Genomic DNA, 20687 nt, shown 5'->3' with positions numbered 1-20687 from the left:
CATAAATTACCAAAGATCTAATCCAAAATAAAGGAAATATAAATTAACTTTTTTATTATAAGTGATAACGAATTTTTAGAATCATAATCTCAAATTAAATCAGATATATGGAAGGTCTTAAATGGGCGTTCGTACATCACTGATACTTTTGGACAGTAAATGCATTTTGCTATACATTTGTATTCCCATATATATAGAGAATATTCTATTGAGTATTTGTCGAATTATCTATCAGCATGAAATGGATATGTTTGAACGAAAACAAAAACAGACACGTTTCGGCTAAAAAGGACACGTTCGTTACTTCAAAACTGGATATGTCTTTGGCGGCTGTTGATGGGAAAAAGTTTACACTTGAGAGTGTTACACAAAACTGGCATCATAATTCAGAAAAAGGAAGTCCGAAGACCTGAAATATTGACTTCTTGATGGATATGAAAATAAGGAGATGTTATATGATAGAAAAGAAACAACTATCCATAAAGACCTAAGGTCAAAGATGTGTAAAATTCCATGTGATCGTACTGCCTTCAACAATGGGCAAATTTCAAACCGTAAAAAATTCTCATGCTGTCATTTTTTTGGCAAATTTCGGCAAAGCCTATTCTCGACTTAAGACATTGTATTCAATTCTAACAATTTGCCTGTAAATGGGTCTTATGAATTGTGTAATGGTCTTAAAAAAGCATTTGTATAAATGTGCTTAGAATTACAGAATCAAATTTGGACCATCATCATGAATAGTTTGAAATGCTGCATTTAAGATAACGCAAAAATATTTTGATTGATATATTGAATGATGTAAGAAAACTCGGGTATCAATTTATAGAATTCACAATTTAAAACAATAATATTTATGAATTACATACCATTTATGTACTGGAAAGTCAATGAAACGAATAAAACAACAAAAACAATTCCCAGAGTCGTCATATCAAGCAAATATAACTTCGTTAAATATGTTAATCAGGACAGGAAAACTGTGATTTTATGGTTTTTCTAAATTATTTAAGGAAGTATTTAACACACCAGTGCATACACCAGTCATTAAACAAAAGCTAAGTGTTACGCTATGTAATTGTAAAATGATTTTAAAAATCTTTGTTTGGTAAAATAGTTGAGCTGTACGCTAGGTAATGTATCTTTTTACACAAAATGACTGCACTGCTCATAACTTTAATATCTTCATTTATGCATTTAATCACTTGTCATGTTGACAAAATATTTGACTAAGAATTTAAGCTATTTTAGAATTAATTTCCAAAACATGTACTAGTACCTGAAAATGTTTGATGCTACTATCTAATGTTGTGATAGATGATTTGATGTATCCAAATAGCTGTTCTATTTTACTGTATATACGAACGCAGCTTATCAAAAATACATCACATGGTTTACAGTGTGAAAATATATTTTACCAGTGGTAATGTGAAATTTCAACTCATCAGACTACAACCGATGAAATAGTGACTCTCGGATCTGCTACGTATTAACACCTAGCTGCTGAGGATACTCAATACGTAACGTATTTCATTTGGGCATGTAATAGTGGATTTCACACATTTTTTACTTGTGAAAAAATTATGACCTGAGTCCTCGGGAAGTCCTGGATATAACGGGTAAATAGGCAGTCCTTTACTCGGGAGAACGAATCATTTGTTTACCCATTTGAAAGTTTATTTTGTGTACCTGTTTTGCCTAAACATCAACCTATACATATTACTTGTCATGCATTTATAAACACTTAGGGGTACTCAAGTGGCTGTGACCTTTACATAGCCCTCTATCCATGTGTTCATTGTTGAAGGCATTTCATCAATTTTTAAAGTAGAGAACCGTAATGAAAGATATGTTGAACAATTTTTTTCTTCTAATTTTTAAACATTCGTGTATATTAACAACACATATTTCCCTATTCAAAGTTATGGTCAATGATTGCTCACAAAATAAACAGTAAACTTATATATTGTTTGACAAAATTACCACAATCCAGAAATGTCTGCAGATCGCTACAACTGTTATAAAAATAATGAGATGTGGTATAATTGCGAATTAGACAACTTTTCAGCAAAGACGAAAGGAAAATAACTTAATCGACATTGAAATAATTTTACAATGTGAACACAGTAAGGACTAATTCAGATGCCGAAAATCATATTACTAGCTTGTGCATTTCAGAAAAATTTTAAATCGAAGTTTCCTTTATATCAGATATACATATACCGGTACATTTACATACATAAATAAAACATTTCTTAAATCCAGTTGAATGAGCGCACTTCCTGGTTAGCAAAACGTCCTTCGTCTCGGTACTGTTGTACTATAGCGGTTCATTCGTACACAGTAGCCGACAATTGCCACCAAGAAAGATATACCATCAACTATCGTGAGAACGGTGTGCCATGTTTGAATCCCAACAGCTGATACTGTTTGTGGTATGTCAGGTCACAGTAAGAATATAAGAGTTTTGTTAGTAAAGTCTATGCTTCCTTTCCTAGTCAATATGTATTCCCCAACCACCAACAAAACAGTTATTTATGGAGTTGTCTTCATTTTCAATTGCTAAAAGTCTATTGATCTATTTACATTGTATATTGCAACCATTTTCTGCAAGTCTTTCTAACAGCTGACTTCTGACTGTAAATCTTATTTTTCAAGAATTGAAGAATTCTTTTTGTAATTTAATTGGGGTGTGAAAGCGTTGACTAAAGCATATTTTGTATGAAGCACGGAGCGCTTTATACTTAAAATGTGCTCACGATCAAAACACTCAATACTTATAATAGCAATTATATGATAAAACCATGAAATTACAAGTTAAATCAAGATTTTCGTTTATTTCTCTATGCAGTGTTGTCACGTGCAGTCATGGATGCTGCATTGTACTGGAAAATATAGTATTATTCTTGATTGACTCATGATTGTGGTCTACCAATCAAAATTACAGTTTCCCATGCAACATTTCTATAACGTTATTATTTGACACAAGAAATTAATTCAAAAATATGAAAATGACAGCAACTGAGTAGAATTAATATATACATTTGGTATCTTACCTTGTAATGTGTTTATATGACTGATAGCTTTGGCCTTAGCACTGTCTGTCATATCATCCTATAAAAATTTGAACATATGATATTTTACTAAAAACTGATTTCTGATATATCATAATATGGCATGATGGTATTTTTTACATTTAGCTTTGGCACGTATATTTCAGCCAGTACTTGCATCTCATATATGCCAGTGAACTTGAAATTAAGGATACTACTGATACAAGAAAGACTGCTTCATACCTTGATCTTTTCCTCAATATTGACACAGATGGACGACTTCACACTAAAATCTATGACAAACGGGATGATTTCAACTTCCCAATTATCAATTTCCCATTTCTCAGCAGTAACATACCCTCTGCTCCGTCGTATAGTGTTTACATGTCTCAATTGATACGTTATGCTCGTGCATGTTCACACTATACTGACTTCAAATGCAGGAGTGTGCTCCTTACGCAGAAACTGCTCCAACAGAGTTATGAGGAGGACAGATAAAATATGACACTCCGTAAATTTTATGGACACCATCAAAAATTGGTTGATCTATACGATGTGTCTGTGTCTAAACTAAGTAATGACATTTTTACCACGTCTTAGATTGTGGTTTAACATCTATGTCGTCTGTCTGCTAAATACCGAACATGACCTATTCCCGAATATGACTGTTATACCGAATTTGCATTGCTATACGACGTGTCTCGGTATTTTGTACATCCAACATTCATGTATTTATTTTTGATGTTTCTGTTATGGTTTCGGTTCGATAATGTGTTATGTCTTATCGTTTGTAGTCCAAATAATTATAAAATTGCCTTTCAATACCATCATTGTCATGAAATTGTTTGGACTGGTATTGTGAAAATAATTGTATAAAGTTCGAGATTGCATGTTCGTTACGTAAGTGCGTCACTGTTTGTGGTGTATGTCGTTGATGGAAGATGTTCGTTGTTGTTCTGCTGTTTGCATGTTGTGTCGACTATAATAATATTTGTTTGTGCGTTTCTCTGTGATGAGTGTTCTTGCGTGTGTTTGTGCTGTATTTCTGTCACGTAGTGTTGTCATTTTGGCGATACTTTTTAACATTGTCATATAAGCGGGAGGTTTGGTTAGCCATAAAACCAGGTTCAACCCACCATTTTTTCTTAAAATGTCCTGCACCAAGTCAGGAATATGGCAGTTGTTATCAAATAGTTCGTTTCTATGTATGTTGGCGTTTGTTTTTATTGCACTTCAGTGGTCCTGTTGTTCCTTTGTTTTCCTCTTATAGTTGATGTGTTTTTCTCGGTTTTAGTTTGTAAGCCGGATTTGTTTTCTCTCAATCGATTTATGACTTTTGAACACCAGTATACTACTGTTGCCTTTATATATATACAAAAGCTTTATATTCTTGACATGCACGCCTTTTTAATCAATTTGGTTTAAATGCTGACGCATTAAATACAAGGCACCTTGGGAATTTACTATGTACAAGTTTGGTCAAATTCCCTTTAATGATCATGGCTTAAGGACTAGCAATTAAAAGAAAAGTTTATGAGTTGTATGCGTTATTCATATATCTATGTGAGCAAATGAACAGGATTTCATAACAGCAGACTCAAGCAACATAAGAAAAAAGTTTTAGTTACCTTTGATCACCTTGCAAATTTCAAAGCTAATCTTCTGACGAACAAGACATCCGTAGACATTGTCCATTGTCGAGTATCTTTCAAATTCTAAAACTAATAATAATTAGATTGATATTTTGTATATGAACTAAAAAATAAATAAAGTAAGATGTAAAATTGAATGACTATAAATTCGCAACCAAATATTTTTTAAATTTCTTTCCATAGTAAGTTAACTGATCTTAGAATAGTAGCAAAACTTCAGTTTGAATGTTAATATATAGTGAAAATGCAATTTGTATGTGTTCAAATCATTTTCTAGCACAACTATTTAACTGTTGCCTTGATTTATTTTTCTTCTTCTTTTCACGACAATGCGGCATGAATGTTTACTTTCACATTTCATGGAGTTACTTTCAAAAATTTTGGTTGGATTTTTCCCAAATTTCTTTGCTAGACATTTCGAAACATTCAAGGCACTGTTATATTTTTTTTAAATCCTAGCATGTACATGCGGTTGAATGGTCGTCCTGTTTAGGCTTTACACTGAACGAGAGAAAACCATTTGATTGACTCACCCCTTTTTCTTTCACAATCCTGAACACAACTTCTTTTACGTAGAGCTTCCCATTGCATAGAATAACTGATAATAAATAAATAATCTTGACTTTTTACACTTTAAATAAAATCACTTCACAAATCAGGAGAGGATGGTGTGTATGTAACGTGATTAATTTAGAAAAAAAAAATACAATCATACCGACGTACTTTAAATCAAACATCTATATTTCTATTAAAGATTTTTTAATATCAACATTCAGAAAGGAAATAGAAAGAACTCAATTTTCTGAAACTTCGAAAGGTTATGAAGCTACTATAAATAATTGTTAGTTTTTTTGTTCATCCAACTTTTCACTGACGGTACATTCACGAGTACAATTTTCACTTACAGCAGCCGTGATATTAATAAGAATACTTCTTATTTATATCCAAACAGACAGAGGTAACATGTACCATGATAAGCCTTGACCTTAATTGACAGTTTTTATCTAACTATCAAAAATATATCTAACCTTAGTATAATATAACTAATTCAACTTCGTATGAATTAAATGCTGTTGCATACTAAGTAGGGCAGAAATAACTAAACAAAAGAACAAATGAATACTTACAATGCAATTTTGGCTTCTTCTTGTTCGTTAGAACTCGTTTCTGTGATAATAGCTGACCACACTGCTTCTTTGTGTAAAACGATATGTTTATGCCTCAAGGTTTTGGAAGGATTATAGATTTGATAGATATGATATAATATACATATTCTAATTAAACACATTAATGTCCTATCATGCTTTGAAGATAAACATATTTAGCTAAAGAACGTGTGTTCATTTTATGTGTATAGGATTTCAACATTATCCTAAACATATTTAGGTAAAACATGTTATACAAAAGAGGGACGAAAGATACCAGAGGGACAGTCAAACTCATAGATCGAAAACAAACTGACAACGCCATGGCCAAAAAAAAAAGAAAGACAAACAGACAAATAATAGTACAAGTTGACACAACATAGAAAACTAAAGACTAAGCAACACGAACCCCACCAAAAACTGGGGGTGATCACAGGTGCTCCGGAAGGGTAAGCAGATCCTGCTCCACATGTGGCACCCGTTATACAAAGTGTTCAGGGTCTAAACACAATTCTTTGAGTGTATATGCATTTTGTTTGCTGTGAACGCTCCTTGTAATTTTCTGAGTTTGAAAAATATTTTATTCCATTTGTTTGACACAAATTATTTATCTTTTGTTAACACAAAGATGTACTTACGAACCAGATGTCTTACTAGTTCTAAAAAAATATACATGATATGATTTGTTTATATATATATGGAAGTAATACAGTGTTAGGATGAATACATAAAAAGCGCTCATACCCCATGCTTGAAAGAAAAATTCAATTAAATGTTTGAGCAAAAGGACACGATAATAGTATTTGGAGTTGTTGAGTAACATTATTATTTTCGTTTTTGAGCCCATCTAAATTTGTTCGTTAATGCTTTTTTGCAATAACAAACAGGAAATATACATCTGAAATAATCACGCTTTTGTTATATTTAACTTGAATCATCCATCCATTAAATATGTATCATTCCTCCCAAAGCCCACTAAGGGAAATTATAATGCAGGAATTGGGCCTTCAATCAAAATATCTTGAACAAAACAGATTATAAATTATCTAGTTTGAATCAATTTATGTTTTATAGTTATAATCGTAAATCCACTAAAGTGCAACATAGGTTTCTTTATTGTACAATGAAAATTCTTATGTTTTATTTGTTTTGTGTACATAGTAGTGTTTTATATCTCGGTGATAAATGATAGCAATATATAGCACGGCATTGGAGGAAGAACTGTTCACAAAATGATGAAGTTTGACATGGCCATAGTAAAAATCGAATGTGTCGTACTGCTAGCTGGTGGTAATGATGTAACAGAGGACACGTCTGTCGAGGAAGTGGCATATAAATTATTAAGTTTCTGCTTGCTCCTAACAAACACGTATGGCGTTCGATATGTGTACGTAGTAATTCTCGCTCTCATGCCACGCTTCTCAGGGGCAAATGTCAGATTTAGTAAATTTGGATACAAACGTTTTGAGCGAAGAACTCGAGCTCGGGTCTACAAGAGCATGTATTACGAAAAGGCACAAAATATCAATAAAATCATAAAAGACGAGGTTGAAAAATATTCGAACTTCATTTTTTGGGAACATAACAAACGATTTTCCTTTAACAGCACAAGCAGGAACTCTTGCGAAGATAAATTTAGCGACGACGGAGTACATTTAATATGAAAGGTTGATACCATTTGTTCAAGTCACTACGAGAGGCAGTTAGATATTTGTGCAATAAGATTAAATTAGAAAGCGGAAACGAATACGTTTCCGAACCGTCATCGTAATTTTTATAATCTTTGAAAAACGTCCGTTAGAAAATTTGCTGCAGAATGACAATCAAAATGTCGATACATATTCATGGTACAGGTAGTAACTTAATGGGGCCGACAACCCAGAATTATCAATAACAGAGGAGAGGAACAGGAAAACATTAGCCCTTAATCAGTAGCTATCTGCATGGAATAATACCGCTATAATCTGTACAAAAACCCTGAATTAGGGTCAATAATTCCACACCACATGGAAATAATCCTAGAAATGTCAAGGGAAGCGGGTAATTGGCAATTTTATGATTTTGAATTTCAAAAATTAATTGAAAGAGGGGAAGCACAATGGGGATCCATACACTGAGAGCTATACCTCCGAGGAAAATTGCAAACACATGTGAAATCTGGGAATGACAACACAAACAAAGATGTCAGTAATTGCTGGTCAATCAGAGTCTGCTTTTCATTTCACAAGAGTTTAGGTTGTAAGTTCGGTGACAAGTGCAAGTTTCAACACAGATGTTTTAATTGTGGTTTCAACCACTCTTTTTCTACGTGCGAAAAACCAGTTCGTCTCCCATATAGGTTCACCCAAAATAGCAACAAGATACAACAAGGTTGCAACAATCAGCCCTTTTGAGTCGAATATAGAATACAATCCCAATCTAGTAGCAGAGACAATGCCTCCTTTACAAGGACAGAAAAACCTCTCCCCACAAAAAATGACGTTAACTTTAATTCAAACAGCAGTACACCAGTTAAGGTTGACAGGCTTTCATATTGGTTGAAAGGATATAATAGTAAAACGTACAACTACTTAGTTATGGGGTTTTAATTGGGGTTTGACGTAGGATTTAGAGATTCTGTTCATCAAAATATAGTTGATAATTTGTTATCAGCAAAGACTAAACCAGATATTGTAAGGCAAAAAATTCAAAATGAAATTGATGCTAATAGATTTGTTGGTCCTTTTGATTCCAAACCTTTTTACAGAGATGCACTTACCCCCTCTTGGCCTAGCAGAAAAGAAAACGCCAGGGTCATATAGAATGATCCATCATTTATCTTTTCCCGAGGTCATCAATCAACGGCAGTATACCACAAGGAAATTGCAGTATACAATATGCTTCCATTCAAGATGCAATAGAATTAATAAAGATTGTCGGGAGAAAAAGTTACTGTTCAAAAACAGACATATCCAGTTCATTTAGAATTGTTAGAATTTTAGTTGTCAGATATTTGAAAGTTTTAGCACATCACTTGAATGGATTGCCAAAAATAAAATATTGATTCCAAATATTGTACATATTTTAGATGACTTCATGATAGTTGAAAAAACAGCAGTCAGCAAAAGAAGAAATTAGAAAGTTTTTCTTGCAGTTTGCAATGGTATGGGTATACCAATGTCAAAAGAAAAGACATTCCAGCCATCACAGGTCATGAGTTTTATTAGTTATGAAATCCACACTAGGTTAATGGAAGTTAGACTTCCCATGGATAAGCTTGTCAAATGTCATAACCTTATAAATGTAGTATCACAAAAGGAAAAATTACATTGAGGGATCTTCACTGAACTTCGCATGTGCAGTCGTTATACCACGAAGGGCATTTCTGAGAAGACTAATAGATTTAACAATTGGGATCAAAAAGTCCTTTCATAGAATTTGGATTACGGAATCAGTAAGGTAAGATCTCAATACATGGCTTAAATTTTTAAATAATTTTAACTGGAAGTCATTGATTTTATCAGACCGTTGGTTAACGTCTGATCAGTTACATTTGATCTGCATCTGGTACACATGGTTATGGTGCTTTGTTTGGTTCACATTGGTTCTTTGCAATGAAACCCAGAATGGCAAAAACAAAATATTGCATTTTTGGAGCTTTATCCTAGAGTGTTGGTATTTGAAATATGGGGGTATCAATTCAAAAAACAGTGCATACATTTTCACACAGACAACATAGATTTAGTTGCTATAATTAACAAACAAACATCAAAAAATGTGTTAATTATGTTTCTGAGACTAGTACTACACTGACTGAGAAACAATGTGAAATTTAAGGCCGAATACATATATGGACCAAAAAATATATTAGCAGATGCACTCTCTCGTCAACAGGTACAGACATTTGTTCAGTAAGCACCACAGGCAGAATTTGTTCCCACACCAGTTCCCAATTTGCCAGATTTGCCAAGCTGCAGAAACCATTAAAAGAAATTTTCAACAACATTTTATCTGAATCTTCACAAAAAACTTATAGAAGAGCACTTGTTCATTACAAGAGTTTTGCTAGAGAATATGGCATTAAATTTCAGTTACCTATTAGTAGTTCAGATCTCATATTATTTATAGCACATTTGAAAAACAAAGCCTTTTCATCAAGTTCTATCTCAACATATGTATCAGTAATAGGTTTTACACACAAGATTAATCATTGGCCTGACCCAACTGACTCATTTATTATTGATAAGGTACTGAAATCAGTGCACAAAGAAAGAAAACATGATATGAGACTCCAAATCATAAGCATTAGTATATATTTTCGTTTGTATCAATGAGATACATATGTGGGACATAATGTCTGTAAAATGTTTCCTTTTAGTATATTTTTCGTTTGTATCAATGAGATACATATGTGGGACACAATGTCTGTAAATTGTGTCCTTTTAGTATATATAATTTTGTTTGTATCAATGAGATACATTCGTGGGACACAATATATGTAAATAGTGTCCTTTTAGTATATATTCGTTTGTATCAATGATATACATACGTGGGACACAATGTCTGTATATTGTATCCTTTTAGTATAAAATTTTTTTATATCAATAAGATACATTTGTGGGACACAATGTCTGTAAATTGTTTCTTTCTATTATACAATTTCAATACATTTGTTGAATACAATGGACGTAAATCGTATCATTTTAGTATGGTTTATATTTCAAGCAATAGTATTCTACTTAGATTAAATGTTGGTAAATTGTATCAGATGAGTTTTTGGTGAGGCATACAATAGCCTTTACTAGTATCGTTTTGCTATACTCTTCGTTGAAAAAATATTATGAGAGATGGAGCTTAAAATCGTTTCACGAGTCACAAAAATTTCTTGTTAGTACTTTGTATCAGCTCAATTGTACAAAGTTTCATTACAATAACTTCGGTTCATTTGTCTTGTATATTATATATTGTGTATTGTGTATAATATCTTGGAATTCTGTTGCACCGGCAACATATTTTCTAATTTTAAATTTAGGGATCTTAGTTAGATATCAGATTGTAGAGAGGCAGTGAATCGTTATATATGCCCCTTAAAACATGCTTTGTTTAGATGACGGTTGATGCAGGTTCCCTTTGGGGCAGCGTTTTCAGCTCCAAGAGACTTTCATACGTTATTGCGGTATCTGCTCCCAAAAGTTGGGATGTTACACTATTATTAGCAAATTTATAGTTAAGGGGAGATAACTCTTATTATTTGGCTTTTCAAAATTTTAGATTTTAATAATTGATGACATTTGTCTTTTTAACTTATTACAAAATATGCTTTTATGGGTTGAGATTGTACTAAAAGTATTGTATATTAAAATTTACAATTGGTAGTTATAATTGTAGTGTATGCTAAATTTTATACATGTATCTTTTCATTTGAAATTTAGATAATAACTTTCACATTTGTGGCCTGCATGATTATTACTTGTGTTTGTTGTTATTTGCCTTCAGCGAACCATAAAGATAATTGTCCATCTTTAGATCTCCAATACAGTCATGATTCTACTTCGTCAAAATTATCTCCCGATTACGCTACCTAATTTTTATAATCGTAAAAATGGAAGCCATTGTAGTGATGACGCGCTGTCAATTTAGCTCTTGAAAACCGATAAATTTATCCACATAGTATCATTACGATCCTTACAGGCCTTCTGTCTTTTAATAGCCAAATGTATCTACTAGCTAGTGAGCATCATTTAATGTACTTTTATGCATTTGGTCAACTTAAAACTATTGTCTGATCGGTTGTCAGGAGGAATTTTCGAAAGTTCAAAAATATTTTAAAAAATTCTAATTAAATATTTCGTGGAATGGCAGACTAAAAAAATTCAGAGGTTGAAGACTAATTACCCTAGATAACACACACAAAAAATGGATTTTTTTTTGAAGTTATGCATTTTTAAGATCCACCAGAAAAGTTTGTCCACATAGTATCATTACGATCCTTACATGCCTGTTGTCTTTTAATAGACAAATGTATCTACTAGCTAGTGAGCATCATTTAATGTACTTTTATGCATTTGGTCAACTTAAAACTATTGTCTGATCGGTTGTCAGGAGGAATTTTCGAAAGTTCAAAAATATTTAAAAAAATTATAATTAAATATTTCGTGGAATGGCAGACTAAAAAATTTCAGAGGTTGAAGACTAATTACCCTAGATAACACACACAAAAAATGGATTTTTTTTGAAGTTATGCATTTTTAAGATCCACCAGAAAAGTTTGTCGTCAAATACTTCTAGTAAAAATTTGTTATTCGAACACACCTACTCTGTTATTATGACTCATTAGAAAGGTATTTCAATTGACCCATATATTTCATCTTTTAGTACTGTAAATTTTTAATGTTATTGGATCAACCTACAGCCTAAATATATAAAAATAATAGAATCTGAAGCGAGATGATGTATCAAATATTTTTCTTTTATACGTTTTCAAGACAGAATAGTCAACTGAAACACGCCTGAACCTAAAGAGGTGTACTCGACTTTCTCTTTTATTATTGCCTATTTTGGGGATTTAAAAAAAAAAAAACTGTTACCGGGGCAGAGATGCAATTTGATGCTTTAAAAAGATAAATCTATTATCTTTCTTTCAAATTTTTTTCGGCGGAATTTATGCTTATGCACAAAAAAGATCCACAAGAATTTGCACCTACCACAATCGACTGTTTTGTGAAAATTTGTCTATAATTTAAATTTTTACAAATATCTCGAAGCTCAATTCAATAATTTAAGTAAAAACACATACAATGTAAATAAGATGCATAAAATCCTAAATTAGGCACATTCATTAAACTTTTAAAGCCCATAGAAACAGATGTAAATAATTCAAATTTACCAAATTCGCCTTTTTTACCTTCTCTAACAAAGAGTTCCATTTATTTTGTTTAATTTCAACTGGGTTTCCGCCTGAATAACTAAGCCGGTAGATTTTTTTTTATTAAATATTTTTAACAGAAAATATATGGTCATAATATTACTTGAAAAACGTCGAGTTTATATCATGCATAGATAAGGAGCTCATTACATTGGGAAATATAGAGACAAACAATTATTGCATTTCAAACACTGACATACAACGTTTTCAATGTTACTGTAAGTCCTTTTCTGCGAGGAAGCTATGGATTATAAGTTCACAAGAAAATGTGCTCATGACGAAAACAAGTTCAGATAAAACAGAATTTCTACAAAGTTTTATAATTTCTAAATATATGTTATTAATATAGCAGGTGAAAACAGCAGCCTATATAAGAGTTGTGTCAAATAGCTATGCGAATAAATTCCTCATGGTATAACCTCAATTTCTATGTTTATTGGCCGTTTACGTCAGAAGAAAACGCTTGATATCCGTTTGCGTATGAAGCTAAACCAGATAGTTTAGGCAAAAATATCAACAAAATCGATGGATTCACAACAAAGAATAATCTTTTGAATATAAGTCACTATGCAATTCAAACAGATCTCATTCCGATATAAATTTTGAATGTCACCACATCAAGAAAATCGCGCAAACATATACAAACACCGAGACGACATAATCTTAAAATTGTTTAAGAAATAGAAAAAAATCTCTCTACGAATTATCTTTTTCCTAAAAATATATACCTTAAGTCTTTTTTATCTGAACAGACTCTAAAAATCGTTACGTTCACCCCAAAACAATATTTTTATATCAAATGTTCCAGTGAGTCTCACTATGTCATGTCCGGCGTGTTCTAAAACTAAGTTGCGGAAAAAGGTAGATTTTGAAAAAAAAATGCGTTATCCTAAGGACTTTGTGGAACACTCGGAAAATTGTTGTTAGGAAAGAGCTGACGTTTTTTTTTCGCGAATGTTTTCTCTGTAAATAATGAAAACAATATAATACACTAAGTACAGATCTGAGAATACTCGCAGTTACTGACAGCTAGTGCAATGCCAATTTCTCGTAGTGGAGTAGTTTTTGAGTTTTCGCAAAAAAATTTGACTGGTAGGCATATTATATACATGTTGCAAAGTCAATCAATACCTTATTCATAATGTTTAATTTGAGCTGTAATTTGAAGGAAAGTGACAACATCAACTTCTTAATTTAAAAAAAAAATATAGTTGATATTAAAGTGACAATCATATTGAGCTGTTTTTGTTAAAAATCTAACATTTAGATGATATGCGGAGTTATCTTAGATACATGATTTTTATTATTTGTTATTGACTTTTAATTAGCTTTAAGTAACTCCGAATACATTTATACATGTACATGTACTTTGTGTTTTTGTTGTGTTTTGTTAAGGTTTCGTATCGATCTGTTAAGTCCTTTTTTAATGATTTTTATAGTTTGTTCTTATTTCGTACTATTACACCACTGTCCCAGGTTAGAGGGAAAGTTTGGCAACAGTAAACATGTTTAACCCCGTCACATTCTATTTGTGCCTGTCCCAAATCAGGAGACTGTAAATCAGTGGTTGTCGTTTGTTGCTGTACATCATATTTGTTTTTTGTTTATTGTTTTGTACATAAATCAGGCCATTATTTTTCTCGTTTGAATTGTTTTACATTTTCATGTCGGAGCCTTTTATAGCTCACTAAGCGGTATGGGTTTTGCTCATCGTTGAAGGCCGTACGGTGACCTATAGTTGCTAATTTCTATGCCATTTTGTCTCCGGTGGAGATTTGTCTCAATGGCAGTTATACAACATCTTCTTATTCTTATATATTCGTATTCATCCATATATGTACCTAGGTATTGATCAATACTTTGAAAGATACAGTATTTTACCTCTTCATTGTAACAACATGTCGTTGAATTTACTTTTAACCGCCCTTTTTCATACTATATGATAGGAGCATGATGCTTTATTCCTTAGACTGACTATATTGACATGCACTCAATATAATATGATATTTTCCTGAAGACCTTTCTATTTTAAACTATGTTGTTATTAAGGCGTGTTGGAATAGAATTAAGAACAAAAATTTTTTAAGAGCGTCACAACAGTTTTTATTGGGATGTTTTAACGAAACAAACCAATCCATATAGTGTCTCATAGTTTATGAATTAAATTTGTTCTACATGTGTCAATCCGATCACATGCAAATTGTCATTTTACGCCCTTTTAGACTTTTAAAGAATATAAACGGTATAAGCCAATGTAAGATCGGGCATACATTTTACATTCATCAGATAAATCTCATTAAATGAGACACAAACAAGAAAAGATGCCAATATCTTTATTTTCTCATATTCAGTTTAAACTTTCTTGTAACGCAAATCTAAAGGATATATCTTTCTTTACAAAACAAACGAAAAAAAAATGCAATCACAATCAATCTATTTCACCAGTAACCATAATTTAGATATCATTAAAAACAAGTAATTACTTTGAGTTTGTTTTCTGTTAAATTGTTTTATGCATAAGATATATAATAATTTCATTTTGCTTTATCGTATGTACACATAATGTAAATTAAATACGTCATCTACATCAACCATTTCTGTCCACCCTTGTCGTAATTGAAAGCTTTTCATAAAGGTTGTGTTCTTGAAATCATTAGAAATCATGTTAGTACCTCAAACATGTTGAACAAAGTTATTTTGTTTTGCTTGCATTGGTTGCAATAAAGTTTATCTCATATTGCCGTTGAATCTTTTCAAAGCGTAATAAAAACGTTTATTGTATATCAACAATATATTTCATGTAAACGAATAGAACGTAACTAAAAGTTAGAGTGTAATATATTATCATAATACACTAGTGCAAAATAAAGCTTTCAATTAGTGACGTCATCGGTGATAAGTTTTAATATTTTACCCTGTCGATGTATCCGGTCTTGCTCCTTTTGGAAGATTATGATATTCCCACAGTTTTGTTTGTTGTCTTCATTTGTCTTAGTACATATCTTAGTCTTATGTGATATTTTTGAATGTGTCTTAAGTTAAGATATATCCTACAATTAATCGTAAATTTAGGACATCAAAATTAATGTCATAAGATGGTCTCAGGATGGTCAGAAATAGGGTTTCCTTTGCATCGAAAACACAATTAGTTTGCTACTCTCACTGTCATTGGCAATTTATGAAATATGCGTTGTCCGTTTAATGTATTCCCACAAACTAAAGTGCAATACGTAGATGTCTAATATGAATTCCTTTCAAGGTTCAAATTTAATGTACAGCACATGTACATGTAATACACAGTTGTTAGTATTGATCATAACCTGACGACATGGAAACATTTAATATGCTGCATATATGATATGTACAACATGCAAAATGATCCTCAATATCTTTTTCTTAAAAACATAATTTTTCCCAATTGTAATAATTTACTACGAAAGCCTATTAGGGTCACAAAAAAAAAAAAAAAACTATCTCGTAATTACGAGAAAACTATCGCGTAATTACGAGATAATTATCGCGTAATTACGAGATAATCATTTTTTTATCTCGTAATTACGAGATAATTATCGCGTAATTACCAGATAATAACTATCGCGTAATTACGAGAAAATTATCTCGTAATTACGAGAAAACTATCTCGTAATTACGAGATAAAATTACATATATATATAGATATACAGATCATGATTACCCTTCCGGGGCACCTGATAAAACGCCCGTTTTTATAAGCTCAACTGACCCAAAGGGTCAAGTGATCTTTTCCCATCACATGGCGTCCGTCGTCCGTCGTCGTCCGTTAACTTTTACAAAAATCTTCTCCTCTGAAACCACTTGGCCAAATTGAACCAAACTTGGCCTTAATCATCCTTAGGGTTTCTAGTTTTAAAAAATGTATCCAAAGACCCCGCCCACCAACCAAGATAGCCACCATGGCTAAAAATCAAACATTGGGGGGGGGGGGGGGGGGGGTAAAATGTAGTTTATGGTTTATATCTCTGAAACTGAAGCATTTAGAGCAAATATGACAGGGTAAAAGTTTTCAGACGAATCAGACTTCCCGTTGTTGGGATGCTGCCCCTGAATTGGTAATTCTAATGATTATTTTTCAGTTTTTGTTTATTATCTTGAAGATTATAATAGAAAGATATAAACTGAAGAGCAAAAATGTTTAGCCAAGTAAGATCTACAAATAAGTCAAATGACCAAATTGTCAATTGACCCCTTAAGGAGTTATTGCCCATTAAAGTCATTTCTGCAATTAAGTAATTTTTTTTTATCTTTTACAAAAATCTTTCTCCTCTTAATCTACTTGGCCAAATGAATTTTTATCTCGTAATTACGAGATAGTTTTCTCGTAATTACGCGATATTTATCTCGTAATTACGCGATAGTTATATCGTAATTACGCGGTAATTACGCGATAGTTATCTCGTAATTACGAGATAAAAAACTTCTTATCTCGTAATTACGCGATAGTTTTCTCGTAATTACGCGATAGTTTTCTCGTAATAATTATCTAGTAATTACGAGATAAAAAAACTTCTTATCTCGTAATTACGCGATAGTTTTCTCGTAATTACGCGATAATTATCTCGTAATTACGAGATTAAACAATGATCATCTCGTAATTACGCGATAATTATCGCGTAATTACGGGATAATTATCGCGTAATTACGGGATAATTATCGCGTAATTACGCGATAGTTTTCTCGTAATTACGAGATAAAAATATTTTTTTGTGACCCTAATAGGCTTTCGTAATTTACAAAAAAGACTTTCAAAATATTTTATTTTTTGATATTGTATTATATTGCTAATATCCAACCACAAAAACTTCCATTTAACAACACATTGATGGTAAATAAGTTTAATTTATTTATTCCCTCTACTTTTTTATAATAGTTCTATTATCGTTCAAATCAGAATATAAATTATTATTCAATTTATAAAAACCATACTGTTAATTTTAAAATAAATTAGATATATTGTGTTAATATAGAAGAAAAAGGAATGTCTTTTTTCAAGTGTTTTAATTGTTTTGATAAACTTTATTAATACTATCCTACATGTTGGCCTCTATAAACAGTAGCTCTACTTAAACAATAGAGAAATAATAAGGTACAGCTGAAGGTATACTACATGTATAGCTACATGTACATGAAGACATAGTGCATGTGTGTCATGCTTTTTGCGTGCGCTAGGACTACATTGTATATTTTCCGTGAATACCTTCACATGCATTTGGTGTCTCAAAATTGACAAAGACGATGAAAGTATATTTTTCAGGTTCATGCAAAATTCTTTCGACAAGAAGATAGCGATGTCGAATATTGTGATTGTGTTGTTTCAAACTTTGGATTAAAATCAAACCTGTATCCAGATATATCCGATTTCAGTTCGGACAACGAAAAAGATTCAGTTATTGCAGCTAAGAATGACAAGTTTTATATATATTCTAAAAATGTAGTCCTCTCTTATTACTTCCTTATTCCTTCTGTGGTTTTATTTCTTATTAGTCGAAGAGAACAAATTAACTGTTGACACAGAGATACGTCTCGCCTGTCGGCATAGAATTCAGGAAAAGACAATCTGATGGACAGCAACATTGTTTATTAATTCAGTTGCTGGGCCATGATCTAGTGGGTAGGGCCTGAAAATGGTCGACAGTCTGAGATGTATAGACAGTGTTTGTAAATGTAATTTAAAGAAAATGTTATTGTCCATTGTAAGTAGTTCCTATCGATCTAACTTAAACAGAAAACTTAATTTTGAAAATTGCTAATTAATTCAAAGTCACTGGACCATGTCCTAGGGCAGGGCCTCAAAATAGTCGTCAAACTGATATGCACTGATAGTAATGCAACTTTAAAGAAAATATCATTGATCTTTCACAAGTAGTTCTTATTAAATTGACTGAAGCAGAAAACTTAACATTGAAAATTACTAATTAATTCAAAGTCACTGGATCATGTCCTAGGGGGCAGGCCCTTAAAATAATCGTCAAACTGATTTGTACTGATAGTAATGCAATTTTGTATTAAATATCAATGATCTATCACAAGTAGTTCCTATCAAACTAACTTAAGCAGAAAACTTAACAATTGATGACGCCGTCGTCGCCGTCGCAGGAAAAGCAATCCATATGTCTCGCTTTCCGCGACTTTCTTCGCAGGCGAGAAAAAATGAAAAAAAAACACATGAAGTTTGAAGACAGGTTCACGTTGCAGAAAAAGGTTCAACCATATTGAGTGCACCGCAGTCGATTTTATTATGAATACAACACTATAAAATATAATAAATGAGCACAAATTAAGATATATATCAAGCGTGCAAGCAATTTAAATGCTTTTTTTTCTTTATCGGAATTTTTCCCTCTTATATTGTTTCAATGAATCTTAATAGAAATATTAGCGAAATATTATCTCTTTTACTTGTAAAAATGAACCAATAAAGTTATAATATCTAAATATCTTTCCTTCCGCGTTCACCGAAATTTACCTTGACTCGGGAGTTGTTTTTGCTAGAGACAGTCATTGTTTACCCAAACCGGACCACCTGATTTTCTTTGAAAACAAAATGGTATAAGTGTACATATCCTTATTTCTGTGTTTAATGTATAATTATTGTATTCAATCAATTTTACTTTTTAGATCTACTACTAAAGTGTTTGAAACTCCTACATACATTGAAAATAAGCAAATGTAGCTCGTATTTTGACGTTTTATGTAGTACAAATACCGTTGCAAACTCCCCCGTTTTCAATCAATTCAATGCAGGAAATGGTATCATGTTCAAATTTATATAACATAATTACAAACTGTCTAAACACTTATTTAAAAAATCGGCCACCTACGTTTAAGAGATTTAATCGGTTTCTTAAAAAACGATCACTACGAACAAAGTGCGAATCGGACACACAATTGATTTCTTTAAACTGCGATATCGTGTTCCTTTTTTTCTGTGTCTTACAATCATCGTCGTTGATAAGCGAAGGTTTGTATCATATTCCTATACTTGCAAAAATATAAGTTTTTTAAACAAAAAACTTGCAAATCAACGCCGACACTTGAAAATTATAAAAACCGTTGTAGCCCCCTAGTTCATGAAGCAAGTTCTCGATTTGCACTTTGCACACAGGATGAGGTTTAGGTTGTCTAAGGAACAATCTGGCTTGCACATCAACACTTGGTCAAACATCTACTTCAGATGAACGATTTACTCCTAAATTAAGTTATTATAATACAATTATTTTACTTTTGGTCCTCGTATTGCGGCATGATCTATCAAGCTTTAGAAGCATTATTTTATTTTTTCATTTTCATTGTAGTTGAAAATGGTGTTAGGAAGAATGAGAGCAACGCCAGAGGTCAATTTTTATATCCAAAGACGAGGATATCAATCATTTTGTGAAAAAAGAAATACATTAAAGCACCAAAAACAACACTTACAACGAACATTGTCAACCAAATTGGTGCTAAAGGAGACAACCGAAAACATAAGAAAAATGGCTGTGAAATTAGTATTGACGCTGACAGTGTTAAAATTAATTTGAAAGTTTTTCTTTTAAGAAACCGTCTTAATATTAGAGCTTTCTTACAATTTGACGAAAGGTACGTACGCTTGACAAATCATACGTAAGACCCGTTTGCGGGATCCTTAATTTTGACTATTGAATTATTTTTATGTAATATTTATCAAGGCTTTTATGGGACTTAGATGGCGTTTCGCCTCACAGTTTGCACATCGCGGACCATTACTCTACAACATATGCCAAACTTGAATTTTCATGCGACATCGGAATTTTGTGACGTACGATGTGAAGTAGACAACTCAACGAAATTAGCTTAACATTGACTCGTCAGAAGAAAACAATTTTCTCAACCACACCCCTCCCCCACCCCGTCCCCCCAAAAAGCAAAAATAATGATA

The 20687-nt window shown here is 32.2% G+C and overlaps 2 long non-coding RNA genes across 2 annotated transcripts; one reads left to right on the top strand and one right to left on the bottom strand.

Annotated features, from left to right (window-relative positions):
- Positions 1-1073: 1073 nt before the first annotated feature.
- LOC127737636 (uncharacterized) lies at positions 1074-20373 on the top strand. The gene is made up of 3 exons (XR_007999726.1): positions 1074-1133; positions 8918-9288; positions 20086-20373. It is a non-coding gene; the product is annotated as an uncharacterized LOC127737636 (long non-coding RNA).
- On the bottom strand, positions 3057-5423 carry LOC127737637 (uncharacterized). Its single transcript, XR_007999727.1, has 3 exons — positions 5239-5423; positions 4682-4774; positions 3057-3114 (listed from the first exon to the last, which is right to left on the bottom strand). It is a non-coding gene; the product is annotated as an uncharacterized LOC127737637 (long non-coding RNA).
- Positions 20374-20687: the final 314 nt, after the last annotated feature.

This window comes from Mytilus californianus, unplaced genomic scaffold (genome assembly GCF_021869535.1).
Source record: "Mytilus californianus isolate M0D057914Y unplaced genomic scaffold, xbMytCali1.0.p SCAF_4, whole genome shotgun sequence".
In the NCBI taxonomy this organism is placed as follows: Eukaryota; Metazoa; Mollusca; class Bivalvia; order Mytilida; family Mytilidae; genus Mytilus; species Mytilus californianus.
The sequence above is the reverse complement of the archived record's forward strand: the minus strand, read 5'-3'. Positions and strand labels throughout refer to the sequence as shown.